Genomic DNA, 15,187 nt, shown 5'->3' with positions numbered 1-15,187 from the left:
TAAACTGAAGTTCGAAATGTGTTTCCGTCCCGTTTCCAACCCCATTGTGATAACAATGGGGTTGTTTGTTAAAATGTTATTTTAATGGGACAGATCTTTTTTAAGAAAAGGCAAGAATGCATAACTTAATTTGTAAAATTTAATTCTATTGACAGATTGACAAATACATAACTTATAGGAACATATACACACAACGAGAAAGGAAAATAAACAGGAAAGCTTTTAGGCCAGTGTTTTATATGTGATAGGTATATGCATACGACACACAGTAGTACCTAAACCTACAAGCCAAATTTGTTCTGTGCAAAGCTCTTACCTCAAAACACTTGTATCTCAAAGCAACGTTGCACTTTGAAATTAATTAAGTAGCAATAGAGTAGAAAAATAAGTTGCCTCTATATTGAAGCTATTATTATATCCCGTATATATCGGATTTACGACACCTAAAGGCAAGAAAAACTCACACCCAGTGGGCAGGGAGAATTCACACCCAGTGGGACGCCAGTGACAGTGATGACTATGAGAAACCTTGGAGAGGACCTCAAATGTGAGCATCCCCTCCCCCCAAGGGACCGAAAGCAATGGATGTCGAGCGGGTCTAACATGATACTGTGAAAGTTCAATCCATAGTGGCTCCAACACAGCCGCGAGAGTTCAGTTCAAAGCGGATCCAAGACAGCAGCGAGAGTCCCGTCCACAGGAAACCATCCCAAGCGAGTCGGATCAGCAGCGTAGAGATGTCCCCAACCGATACACAGGCGAGCGGTCCATCCTGGGTCCCGATGAGCGGTTCATCCTGGGTCTCGATTCTGGACAGCCAGTACTTCATCTATAGTCATCGGACCGGACCCCCTCCACAAGGGAGGGGGGGACATAGGAGAAAAAGAAAAGAAGCGGCAGACCAACTGGTCTAAAAAGGAGGTCTATCTAAAGGCTAGAGTATACAAATGAGTTTTAAGGTGAGACTTAAATGCTTCTACTGAGGTAACATCTCGAACTGTTACCGGGAGGGCATTCCAGAGTACTGGAGCCCGAACGGAAAACGCTCTATAGCCCGCAGACTTTTTTTGGGCTTTAGGAATCACTAATAAGCCGGAGTCCTTTGAACGCAGATTTCTTGCCGGGACATATGGTACAATACAATTGGCAAGATAGGATGGAGCTAGACCGTGTAGTATTTTATACATAATTAGTAAAACCTTAAAGTCACATCTTAAGTGCACAGGAAGCCAGTGCAGGTGAGCCAGTACAGGCGTAATGTGATCAAACTTTCTTGTTCTTGTCAAAAGTCTAGCAGCCGCATTTTGTACCAACTGTAATCTTTTAATGCTAGACATGGGGAGACCCGAAAATAATACGTTACAATAATCGAGACGAGATGTAACAAACGCAAGGATAATGATCTCAGCGTCCTTAGTGGACAAAATGGAGCGAATTTTAGCGATATTACGGAGATGAAAGCAGGCCGTTTTAGTAACGCTTTTAATGTGTGACTCAAAGGAGAGAGTTGGGTCGAAGAAAATATCCAGATTTTTTACAGTCACCTTGTTTTATTATTTGTTTGTCAAATGTTACATTTGTATTATTAAATAGAGGTCGGTGTCAAGCAGGACCGATAATCAGCATTTCCGTTTTTTTGGCGTTAAGTTGCAAAAAATTAGCGGAAATACATTGTTTAATTTCATTAAGACACGCCTCCAGCTGACTACAGTCCGGCGTGTTGGTCAGCTTTAGGGGCATGTAGAGTTGGGTGTCATCAGCATAACAGTGAAAGCTAACACCATATTTGCGTATGACGTCACCCAGCGGCAGCATGTAAATGCTGAAGAGTGCAGGGCCAAGGACCGGACCCTGGGGAACTCCACACGTTACCTTAACATAGTCCGAGGTCACACTGTTATGGGAGACGCACTGCACCCTGTCAGTAAGATAAGAGTTAAACCAAGACAGGGCTAAGTCTGACATACCAATTCGTGATTTGATACGCTCTAATAAAATATTATGATCGACGGTATCAAAAGCAGCGCTAAGATCGAGGAGCAGCAACATAGATGACGCATCAGAATCCGTCGTTAGCAATTGATCATTAGTAAATTTTGCGAGGGCTGTCTCAGTAGAGTGATTTGCCCTGAAACCGGATTGAAAGGTTTCACATAGATTGTTAGACGCTAACTGTTCATTTAGCTGCTCTGCAACAATTTTTTCAAGGATTTTCGAAACAAAGGGAAGGTGAGACACCGGTCGGTAGTTTACCATGAGGTCAGGATCGAGGCTAGGTCTTTTAAGGAGAGGATGAATAACCGCTTTTTTGAATGCTAGGGGAACAGTGCCCGAGGAAAGTGATAAGTTTATAATATTTAGCACTGATGGACCTAATAATACAAAAATCTCCTTGATAAGTTTCCCAGGAAGTGGGTCAAGTAAACATGTTGTTTGTTTTATTCCATTTACACGTTGTAACAATTCTTCTAATGTTATTTCATCAAAACGAGAGAAACTATTTTGGATATTTGCAGTATCCGCCGTATATATATATATTTATATGTGCATATATATGTATATATATATATATATATATAGAATGCCGGAGCCTGTTCCTCATGCACTAATTGACTGAAAGAGTGCGCATTTGCTGCATGTTTGCCCAAAACTGCGACGCCAGCGCAATAATGTCCCATTATCGATGGGAAAATGCATTTTTAGACAATAAGACATGTCTGAGCGGCTAGGAAACACAGAGAGTAACAAGCGGTGGTAAATGGATTAGAAAGGACAGATTTAAACAATTTTTTTTTTTAATAAAAACAATTAAATAAATAAAAAACATTTTTAAAATGGGACTTCCCGTTGGGCGGATTTTGGACGCTGGCGGGCCGCGTCGAGCTCACGGGCTTTAGTTTGGAAACCCATGCACGAGTCAGTATCTCCAAGATCTCTATGACTTTGTAGAAGTCCTCCTTTTTCTTTTTTTCTTTGATTTTAAAAAAGTCTCTCTTTCTCAATTGAGATAATTGCTACGAAATGCAAACTCCTGTTTCCCCAAAAAGCGAGTGGTGTTTATCTGGTCTTTTTATATCTCACAATGTTCCTTTACTTTGGAATTGTGGATGCTGATATTTAGTCTCCTTTAGAGCGTGATCAATACGTGATATTCCAAACGTTTTGAAATAAATCTGACCTGGAATGTGGGCAGATGAGCTTTCATGTTTTCGTAGGTTCTTGGCAGGTATTTCAGGTCCATCCCATTCCATCCATTTTCTACCGCTTGTCTTTCTCAGGGTTGCGGGGGTTGGGCCGGAGAGAGGCTGGGGGTGGGGGGAGGTTGTGGGTGCTGGAGCCTATCTCAGCTGCATTTGGGTGGAAGGCAGGGTACACCCCGGATAAGTATATCCCATTTGGGACAAAACACGGCCACTCGGTGAGAATAAAAAGCAGGGAAAGCTCTAAAGCCATTTTTTGTAGCACAGCCACAAAGCTATTATTTTCCAGTATACCATCCATCCATCCATCCATTTTCTACCGCCTGTCCCTTACAGGGTCGCAGGGGGTGCTGGAGAGTATCTCAGCTGCACGCGGTATACCAATCCTTTTCAAATTAAAGTGTTATTTTCAGTCTTTGGACCACACACGTTTGAATCAAATTTGGCAGCTCTATCATTGCTCTCCCAATATTAATTACTTTTTGCTTTGTTTGAAAGTCCAGTCTTGAAAAATTCCTTTTTTTAGAAATCAAATCCTCTATTTTTAGTGCGAAAAAGCATCACAGAGTGTGGCAAATGTAGCAGTGGTTGTCTGTTGTTTTCTTCTTCTACTTCTTAAGGGTAAACCGGTGTTGGCAGTTCATGAACTTTTGACATATCGCCCCCTACTTTGAGGCAGAGGTACTTGCTGCCTCATGGCCAGCTTTTTCCCCGTGGCAACAAGCACGCGCCCCCTCGCACGCACAGGCTCAATACACTTTAAAAGTTGTGTCCCAATTCAGGGTCTGCATCCTCCGAAAGGGCAAGTTTGAAGGCTGCTTACATCACAACGCTGCGCGAAGGATGTCCCAATTAATTGAAATTCTAAGGCTCGTCCAAATGCAACCGAAAAATGCACCCTCCATTCCCTGTATTCGGAGGATGCACCGCGACAATCCTTCGTGGCCTCCCATATCCCAAGACGCTTTGCACGCCTTTGTTCAACCCGTATCTTTTTGACGATGGCGGCAAATACAAGCAGCGACAGCTGCAGTGAATACACTTTCAAATGTAGGTATTCTCCACAGACTAGACTGTCCCATTTAACAATGGGTGACGCATCCTTCGGAGGAGCCTTATGAGGCTATGTAGGCCAGGTCCTCCGAAAGATGCAGACCCTTAATTGGGACACATTGTTGTTTGTGTGTCTGCCTCACTTCTCATCTGCTACGTTATTTTCATCAGGAAACACGGAATTTTTGCAATTTTGACCATCAAAATTATCAAAATATACAGGAACCACACCAAAATCCCCTAGAAAGCATAGACCAAAATAGAAATATTTAAACTTATCTTGATTTATTACTTTGTTTTTTGAACATCTCATGGTTAAGTCACTTGGTGGTAAGGTAGGGCACTGCCTCACTTGCCTCCCCTGACAGCATGTCATTGTAATGTAAATCAAATTTTTGCTTGCAACTTGAAGCATAACAATTAGCTGAGAGGCAGCGCTTTTCTTCAAACACTCTTAAAGGCCTACTGAAACCCACTACTACCGACCACGCATTCTGATAGTTTATATATCAATGATGAAATATTAACATTGCAACACATGCCAATACGGCCGGTTTAGTTGACTAAATTACAATTTTAAATTTCCCTCGGAGTTTCTTTTTGAAAACGTTGTGGAATGATGACGCGTATGATCTCGAGTTGGAGGGGACATATTAGTGCAGCACCAGTTGCGGCTAAAAGTCGTCTCTTTTCATCGCGCAATTACAGAGTAATCTGGACATCTGTGTTGCTGAATCTTTTGCAATTTGTCCAATTAATAATGGAGAAGTCAAATTAGAAAGATAGAGGTGGGAAGCTTTAGCCTTTAGCCACACAAACACACGGTGTTTCCTTGTTTGAAATTCCCGGAGGTGAAGCTTTACTATGGATCAGAGGTGTCAAGCGAAGATGGATCCCGACCACATGTCAACCGGCAGGTTTTGGTGATAAAATTGTGGTAAAAAGTCGCCTCTTACCGGAGATCTGTGGAGCTTGCGCCGTCCATGCAGCTGCCGTGACTTTTCTCAGACACTGGCGTCAACACACCCGTGGACACACCCCTCCGACTATCAGGTACTATTTAACTCACTAAAACACTAGCAACACAATAGAAAGATAAGGAATTTCCCAGAATTATCCTAGTAAATGTGTCTAAAAACATCTGAATCGCTCACAATGCAATTGCCTTTTTTTTCTACTTAATTTTTTAATTTTAATGTTTTTCTAGTCCTTCGCTATCAATATCCTCAGCCAAGAATCTTTCATCCTCGCTCAAATTAATTGGGAAATTGTCGTTTTCTCAGTCCAAATAGCTCTTTTTGTTGGAGGCTCCCATTATAAACAATGTGAGGATGTGAGGAGCCCTCACACGAGTGACGTCATCGTCTGCTACTTTCGGTAAAGGCAAGCCTTTTTTATTAGCGACCGAAAAAGTTGCGAACTTTATCGTCGATGTTCTCTATTAAATCCTTTCAGCAAAAATATGGCAATATCAAGTATGACACATAGAATGGACCTGCTATCCCCGTTTAAATCTCATTTCAGTAGGCCTTTAAATTGATGTACTCAAGAGAAGACTATGTGGGCGAGCGTTGTTCCTAATTCCACAAAACCCATTTGAGAGACAGCGCCCTCTGGGGGACATATAGTATACATGATGTTACAGCGCCCTATAAAAAAGGTTCCTGGCGCCTACAGATGACCTCACATGAACAGTTTATGAGATGAGACCAGACAACAAGGAGCCATCAGGACGTTGAAGCGCATGAAGTACACAAGCATCTTATGTCAAAATCTTGCTTCTTGATTGTTGTGGAGTGTCTCCACCCTTAGTCGCAACGTGTGGTGATTCGATGGAGTCACCTTTAAAAGCATATGGCGCTTTGATTCACTGATGGGGGAGGTTGGCGGGGGGTGCAAAGGTAATGGATGGAGTGAGTGAGGGTGTGACCATCAGCGGGGTAAACGTCTGATTCTCTTCATCTCTCTCCACCAGAGTGCCAGTTAATCCTCTCCTCAGCCACCCCAACTCCCAGCAGGACGCGTCGGGCCCCCACTGAATGGTGAGCTGCATTAACGCCGAGAACTTTCCCCCTCGCGCTATAGTCTCTTAGTCAAAGCTGATTGGAGATTACAGGCCTGCAGTGACAACACGCACCTCCATCTTATCTGGCGTCACTTTCCAACCAATTTTTCTCTTCATCACTCTTAATCCAGCCTTTCTATGTAATCAATTTTCACTTCTGCCCCTTTTTCGCCGTTTCTTTGGCGACTAAATGACATGAAGGATGGATTAGAGGTGGAGGAGATAGGATAGGAAGGGAGGGGGTGCGACCCCCCCCCCCCCCCCCCCCCACCACCTCCACACAATGATGTCATGGGGGCATTTGTCCTCCTGATGTGGAGGCTTCCCTTCCTCTGCTAATTACCTTGTCCAAACTCCAATCTGATACAGCGGATATGAGGCCCAAACACAATTATTGTGGGCTAACAAAGAGATATTGAGATTCAGGGAAGGGGAGCGAGGCCGCCAACTAAGAAGTTATGGTCAGCACGCGCCGCCGTACAGCACGCACACACATGCACGGCATGCACGCACACAAACACACCCACACACGCATCAATACAACCACTTGTCCTTCTCCTCCATTCCCTCAGATAGGCTAATGTTATTACTGCGGTAATTACGCTCATTAGTGCCAGCAGCTGTAGAGGGCCCACTGCTTGCTGTTTCTGCCTCCCCCTTTTGTGTTCCTCATTTTTTAGACACGCTAGATTGTAGAAATTGTAAGCAAAACCAGGAAGTTAATGAATACCAAGTAAGACTGTTTACTGATAAAATGGATAGAAGAAAAAACAAGCTTCATAAGCTAACATTTACAGACAATTGCCAAAAGGGGAACTGCACTTTTTGGGGATTTTCCCTCTCACTCACGATCCCTATGTAAGACAAGAACACATAGGTTTTTCTTTTTTTATGCATTCTAAATCGTAAATAAATACTAGCCAAAGTCAGCTAACAATGGAGCCAATGGTAGTCACTTTATATTGGTTATAAAGCACCCTAGAAATATCCAAAAAGCCTCCATCACAGTTTTATAAACATGCTGTGAGTATATATGTAATTTAGTAATAATATGTAATAACATGTGATGTTTACGTATTTTGATCATTTTAAGCAGGGGTCCCCAAACTTTTTGACCGCATTGGTTTAAAATAGTTTGGCAGGGGCTGTTTATATATATATATATATATATATATATATATATATATAGTGGGGCAAACAAGTATTTAGTCAGCCACCATATGTGCGAGTTTTTCATCATATGTTCACTTTAACTGTGATAGACAGAATGTGAAAAAAAACAGGAATTCACATTGTAGGACTTTTAAAGAATTTATTTGTAAATTATGGTGGAAAATAAGTATTTGGTCAACCATTCAAAGCTCTCACTGATGGAAGGAGGTTTCGGCTCAAAATCTCACGATACATGGCCCCATTCATTCTTTCCTTAACACGGATCAATCGTCCTGTCCCCTTAGCAGAAAAACAGCCCCAAAGCATGATGTTTCCAACCCCATGCTTCACAGTAGGTCTGGTGTTCTTGGGATGCAACTCAGTATTCATCTTCCTCCAAACACGACGAGTTGGGTTTATACCAAAATGGATACATGGATGATACAGCAGAGGACTGGGAGAATGTCATGTGGTCAAATGAAACCAAAATAGAACTTTTTGGTATAAACTCAACTCGTCGTGTTTGGAGGAAGAAGAATACTGAGTTGCATCCCAAGAACACCATAACTACTGTGAAACATGGGGGTGGAAACATCATGCTTTGGGGCTATTTTTCTGCTAAGGGGACAGGACGATTGATCCGTGTTAAGGAAAGAATGAATGGGGCCATGTATCGTGAGATTTTGAGCAAAACCTCCTTCCATCAGTGAGAGCTTTGAATGGTTGACCAAATACTTATTTTCCACCATAATTTACAAATAAATCATTTAAAATTCCTACAATGTGAATTCCTGGATTTTTTTTCACAGTCTGTCTCTCACAGTTGAAGTGTACCTATGATGAAAATTACAGACCTCTGTCATCATTTTAAGTGGGAGAACTTGCGCAATCGGTGGCTGATTAAATACTTTTTTGCCCCACTGTATATCATCATGTCATCAATTGAAAAAGGCATTTTTAGACATGTGATTTGCCTGAGCGGCTAGGAGATTCTGAGAGTAACAAGCAACAAGCCGTAGAAAATTGATTAGAAAGGACAGATTAAAAAAAAAAAAATTACTTGGGACTTCGCGTGGGCTAGATCTGGAACGCTGGCGGGCCTGATCTTCTGGCCCACGGGCCGTAGTTTGGGGACCACTGATTTTAAGGATACAGCGGCACATTCATTTCACAGATGCATCACAATGTTCACGTTTACCCTCAACAACAACAAACCTGCTGCTCAGTGAGAGCCAACAATTACTTTGGGACAAATAATGATCCAGAACCTTATATTATGTACTTTAGAATGACCTACAAGTTTTAGAAGCCGTGTGCTCAACACATTCAACTTCAATGAAATACTACCCATCATGCAGCAGTATTCCTGAGTGTTTAACAAGATATACAAACTACAATTATAATAAAACAAAAACCTATTGTACAAGAGCCATCTCACAGGGATGCCGAGGATGTTAACATCTTTCCGATTAGATGAGGATTCAATCATAATCCTCATGCAGGTTTAAAAAAAAAAAAAAAAAAGTTGCCGCAAATGAACCTACTTTAATCTTCAACTATCCAGGTGAGAGGTTGTACTCTATAATTAACTTTCACCGACTCAGAGGTGTAATGCAGCAGCTGCAGCTCAGTATGTCAATGCTGCATGTAATTGCACAAAGCTAGCTACAGTAGTTTCTGTGATCACAGTGCCGCTAAAATTTTTTTTTTCTGCGTTAGTGCTTAAATATAACAATATCGCTATCACTTGGTTAATATTCAGGTCACGCAATGTAAATGAAGGATTTTTTGAAAAGGCTCCTGGGCATGATAGTGTACTTGTCATATTTAACAAATTTGAATGCATAAAAAGAGAAAAATATACGTGTTTTTGTGTTACCTATAGCGATTGTGAATGAAATTACCCTCAAAAGGTGCAGTTCCCTTTTAAGTAATAACTATAGCACTGTCAAAAATAAAAACTTAACTCAGGTGACTAATGACAAAAAAATCACATTTATCATGTATATGGGCAAATTAATCACGCAATTTATTTTGACCCCACATGCTGGTTTACTTTATCCGCAAATGGTTACCTGTAAGATGGTCCATCCATTCATTTATTACCGTTCATTCCCTTTGGGGTCGCGGGGGGCGCTGGTGCCTATCTCAGCTACAATCGGGCAGTAGGCGGTGTACACCCTGGACAAGTCGCCACCTAATCGCAGGGCCAACACAGATAGACAGACAACATTCACACTCACATTCACACACTAGGGCCAAGCTAAGGGGCGGCATGGCGTAGTGGGTAGAGCGGCCGTGCCAGAAACCTGAGGGTTGCAGGTTCGCTTCCCACCTATTGACATCCAAATCGCTGCCGTTGTGTCCTTGGGCAGGACACTACACCCTTGCCCCCGGTGCCGCTCACACTGGTGAACGAATAATGAATGAATAATTGGTGGTGGTCGGAGGGGCCATAGGCGCAAACTGGCAGCCACGCTTCCGTCAGTCTACCCGAGGGCAGCTGTGGCTACTGATGTAGCTTACCACCACCAGGTGTGAATGAATGATGGGTTCCCACTTCTCTGTGAGCGCTTTGAGTATCTAACAATAGAAAAAGCGTGATATAAATCTAATCCATTATTATTATTATTATTATGAATTTAGTGTTGCCAATCAACCTATCCCCAGGTGCATGTCTTTGGAAGTGGGAGGAAGCCGGAGTACCCGGAAGGAACCCACGCAGTCACGGGGAGAACATGCAAACTCTACACAGAAAGATCCCAAGCCCGGGATTGAACCCTGACTACTCAGGACCTTCGTATTGTGAGGCAGAAGCACTAACCCCTCTTCTACCGTGAAGCCCCCTGTAAGATGGTGCGGGTGTAAAACGGTCAGTGCATATACGCCAGTGCTTGATGGCAGATTTTACCTCAAAATGATCCCAAATGGGACATTAGGTAAAACTGTTACAAAGTTTTGAGCAAATACATGACATGCATTCAAATAAAACACTTTTTAAACATACTCCTGTGTGACGTTCTGACAATAAAATTGCTTTTGTGTACAAACATTGGACTTTTTTTTTAGAGTAATAACCTGTGATTAATCATGGTTGATTCAAACTCAAAAGTGTAATTAATCTGATTGACAAAAATATCATTTGATAGCACTAGCACGAATTGGAGTTTGCATTTTTTTTCTAGTCAGCACTATCAGAGCTGTTGAACACAAGGTGGCACTGTTGAGTCAAATAACTGCTCCTGTCAGAGTAATTTTACCTTGACAAGTTTATCCTCCTCTAATTCCCCTGCAAGAAAGCAATTGTGATTTTTTTTTTGTTTTTTTTTTGCCCACACCCTTTGCACTGTGATTAAACTACAAAGACTATATAGTATACAGTACACAAGGTTTATTTATTTTATTTATGAAGGTGTTTGTTTAATTGATGATTACATCTGAGAGTGCATATCGTATGCATATTTGTAGGGGAAATACGAGCACTTTTACACAAAGCTCAGCTAGATTGCATTTGCTTATATTGCCAGGGGCTGTTGCAGCCAGCAGGTAACCCTGTACACAGCAAAACCTGGCATTAGGCGCTAAATGTCATGTTTAGACCACTTTTATTGGACTGATATGGCCTGTTGTACCCTTCTCCTTTTCCTGGAAGCTATTGTTAAACAGCTGGTTGTTAATGCAACTGACCAGATGGGCTCCTTCTTCCCCTGCAGGTCTGACTATGATGCTGTTTACCATCCACTGGGCTGTGGATAACAGGTGAGACCGCTGCAGGCTTCTCAGCCAATCAGAGCCCGACAGATATCCGCGCTCTGCCTGTAAACCTTTATTTGGCATTTAAGGGCCGTGAGGGAGCGGGCTAGATAATAACACTGAATCAAAGTGAATGTGCTTTTATGGGCTGGTGATGTGGTTATCTGAGATGGACATGCCGGCTACGTCAGTCAGCGCCCTGCAACGCCACCCACCACCATCCATCACTAATTCCCAGCTAACTTTAGTTCGATTAAGCTGAATTAGGGTTTCAGAGCAAGGCGTATGATTTGATATGTTCCAGACATGCCCACTCATCTTCTCTGTGACAAAATGTTGCTACGCAAACATTGAGCATTCCTTTCCTTTTCCAGTGCAGGCCATGTGGAATTACTGCAATTTGGTCCCATGGCAACCGTAAAGGTAAAGGCCTGGGATGGCCGGAGAGTGCTTTTTTTAAAGCGCTGAATCAATCTACCTTAATGGATGACTTGAGTCGAACATGCGTGTATGGATTAGTTTAGGCTGGAGCACCTGTCCCTGTTCTGTCAACAGCAGATCAGGTTTCCGACCACACAGTCACCTGGCTGACACCACTTCCTGTCACGGACAATGCGCTTGGCCTGCGTGAATACACAACACGAATGCCACTTTCATAACTGATTCGCCACAACTGGAAAGGTATTTCAGTTTGAAGTTTCTGAATATAAATATCACAAGGCGCTCCATGACAAACAGGCAAAACAAGCTCGCTGTGGAAGAGCTACATCCGCAGAAAGGAAATTGTGAGATCGAAACAGACACACTCCAAAATCTTGTATTTTTCAACCAGTGGACTTACATCATGTATGATGTAATAATCCAGCTGTGGCCCTACTAAATTGTAGTTATGTTGCAGAGCAGGACAATGGTTGTACAAGCAGAATGGAAAGCAACAAATCACTCTAAGACAGGCAGAGATCCATCTATTCCCTTTTTCGGTCGCGGGGGGCGCTGGTGCCTATCTCAGCTACAATCGGGCGGAAGGCGGAGTACACCCTGGACAAGTCGCAACCACATCGCGGAGCCAACACAGATAGACAACATTCACACTCACATTCACACAGTAGGGCCAATTTAGTGTTGCCAATCAACCTATCCCCAGGTGCATGTCTTTGGAAGTGGGAGGAAGCCCGGAGGGAACCCACACATTCACGGGGAGAACATGCAAACTCCACACAGAAAGATCCCGAGCCCAGGATTGAACCCTGACTACTCAGTACCTTCGTATCGTGAGACAGAGGCACTAAGCCTTATTCCACCGTGAAGCCCGACAGGCAGGGATATTCAACTAAATTGTACAGAAAGCTAAAGACTGGGGGTCGGACTTCTCCCTTCACTATTAGTCTTATTCCAGACCACCAGCGTCCTCTACAGTAGACATTTGATTTTGGTCATGAGCACCCTGCTGCTGACCTTCTGCAAAAAAGTTATTTAAAGGCCCACTGAAACCCACTACTACCGACCACGCAGTCTGATATTTTATATATCAATGATGAAATATTAACATTGCAACACATGCCAATACGGCCGGTTTAGTTAACTAAATTACAATTTTAAATTTCCCGTGGAGTTTCTTGTTGAAAACGTCAGGAAATATTAGCTCAGCACCAGTTACGGCTAAAAGTCGTCCCTTTTCATCGCATAATTACACAGTAATTTGGACATCTGTGTTGCTGAATCTTTTGCTATTTGTTCAATTAATAATGGAGACTAAAAAGAACAATGCTGTTGGTTGAAAGCGGTGTATTGCAGCTGTCTTTAGCACCGAAACACAGCCGGTGTTTCTTTGTTTTTAACACAGAGTGGCCAAGCGAACATGTTTCTTTATGTCAACCAGCATGTTTTTGGATGGGAAAATTGTGATATATATCTTACCGAAGACATCATTGGATTATTCGTCCTCCTGTTGTAGCTGTTTAAAAGGCAGCTGTGAGCTTGGCTCCTCGGCTTCTCTCTGAGACACTGGCGTGTTCACCGCAGCCATCCGACCTCGAGACATGCCTTTACAATCTCACTAAAACACTATTAAAACAATAAGCAGATAAAGGATCTTCCAGAATGATCCTAGTAAATGTATCTAATTACATCTGAAACGCTCACACTGCCGCCGCCTGGAGCCGTCGCTTTTTATTTTATTTATTTATTTTTTTTTTCTAGTCCTTTGCTATCAATATCATCATCCACAAATCTTTCATCCTCGCTCAAATTAATGGGGAAATTGTCGTTTTCTCGGTCCAAATAGCTCTTGCTGCTGGAGGCTCCCATTAAAAACAATGTGACGTCATCGTCTGTGACTTTCGGTAAAGGCGAGGCTTTTTTATCAGCACCAAAAGTTGCGAACTTTATCGTCGATGTTCTCTACTAAATCCTTTCAGCAAAAATATGGCAATATCGCGAAATTATCAAGTATGACACATAGAATGGACCTGCTATCTCCGTTTAAATAAGAAAATCTCATTTCAGTAGGCCTTTAAAGATCATGTCTATGACAGCCCTCTAGTGTTTTTAAGAATCTGCTGCAAAAATGTGAGTCTCTCACAAGTTTTTGGAACAGAACTCACAGGCCACCAATTGAATAGTCCAAATGCTGAAAAAGAGAGGACTTAAAAAGGAACCTTGAGGAACACCAGTAGTACTAAAGAAGTTGAACAAATGACTAGCGAATGCATCTGAAATAAACAAGCTACAGCAACATCTTAGTTACATAAATCACATTACATTTGTAGCTGCTAAAAACAGGAGGACTTAAAGGGGTGCCTTGAGGAATGCTTCAGTTATGTAAATCACAAGTTGGGGCCCCAGTGTTCTATGTTTGCTAGCAAGGTTCATACGTAAATACAAGGACCACCCAATGTGTTTACAGTGGTGCAGGTTCCTTATAAAACAGTAGCACTTCAGTGCGTTTAGGGTTTGCTGCAAAAAATCTGTCAAAAAGTCTGCCATATTTTTAACTGAAATCGAGGACCAGTATGGTTTCATTCCTGGGCCGGATTTGGCCCCTGTGGCGCCAGCTGAAGAGCAGTGGTCTATGTGGTCTCGGTCTAATGATGCCATCCGAAAGACTTTTTAGTTCCTCCAGATAAGCCTCTGGTGTTAAAGCAAATCAACTGTAGCTTGCGTATTTCTGTGTTTTTTGAAAAGGTGACCTGGGACATGGGAACAGCTGATTGGCTCCTATTATTATTATTATCAGGACTTGTATCACCTCTGTGGCTTTCACACTACAGCAAGGGAAAATACCATTAGACCAGGGTGAAAATCACAACAGGGACAGCCTGATTATTTCATGGAATTTGAGCGGCTTTGCCATACGCTCATGTACACACTGGTGTTTAACCATTAACTCAAGTTCAAACAAGCACACCAGGCCTGCATGTTCTCCATTCATCTGGAAATAAATGTGTTGTTTCAAAAATGTACGAAAATGTCTCTTCTCGCAGAGCACCGTTTTAAAAGTTTGGAATAAATGACTATGTTGGAAGTAACACTTTCATTAAATTCTGTCTGAAAATCTAAACACGTTTGATTGTGTACACAGAAAGTATATATATATGGGCCATCTCTGTCCCCAGGAAATAAAATGTATAAATGCATGATAAAATTAAATGTAAAAAATGTCCTTCATGTTGATCTCACTTCATAAAGGCTGTTTAACAAACACAATAAAAAAATATTTATTTAAAATATTCTGCAATATCAATGGAAAATAGCATTTGTTGCGTGTCCCCGCCTTATAAAAAAACAACTTTACAATGACATTTAATCATTTGAAATTTCAAACCGGTAACCGTAGGGTTACCGGTTTGATATCGGCCTGCAGAGCTCATGTCGGGGTGTCGTGGTTAGTGCCTTGCAGGGAAGCTTCTCCCCTTAGTGTGCGAATGTGTGTGTGAATGAGTGAATGTGACGAACAATGTAAAGC

This window comes from Nerophis ophidion, linkage group LG03 (assembly GCF_033978795.1).
Source record: "Nerophis ophidion isolate RoL-2023_Sa linkage group LG03, RoL_Noph_v1.0, whole genome shotgun sequence".
In the NCBI taxonomy this organism is placed as follows: Eukaryota; Metazoa; Chordata; class Actinopteri; order Syngnathiformes; family Syngnathidae; genus Nerophis; species Nerophis ophidion.
This window is presented reverse-complemented; position numbering follows the sequence as displayed.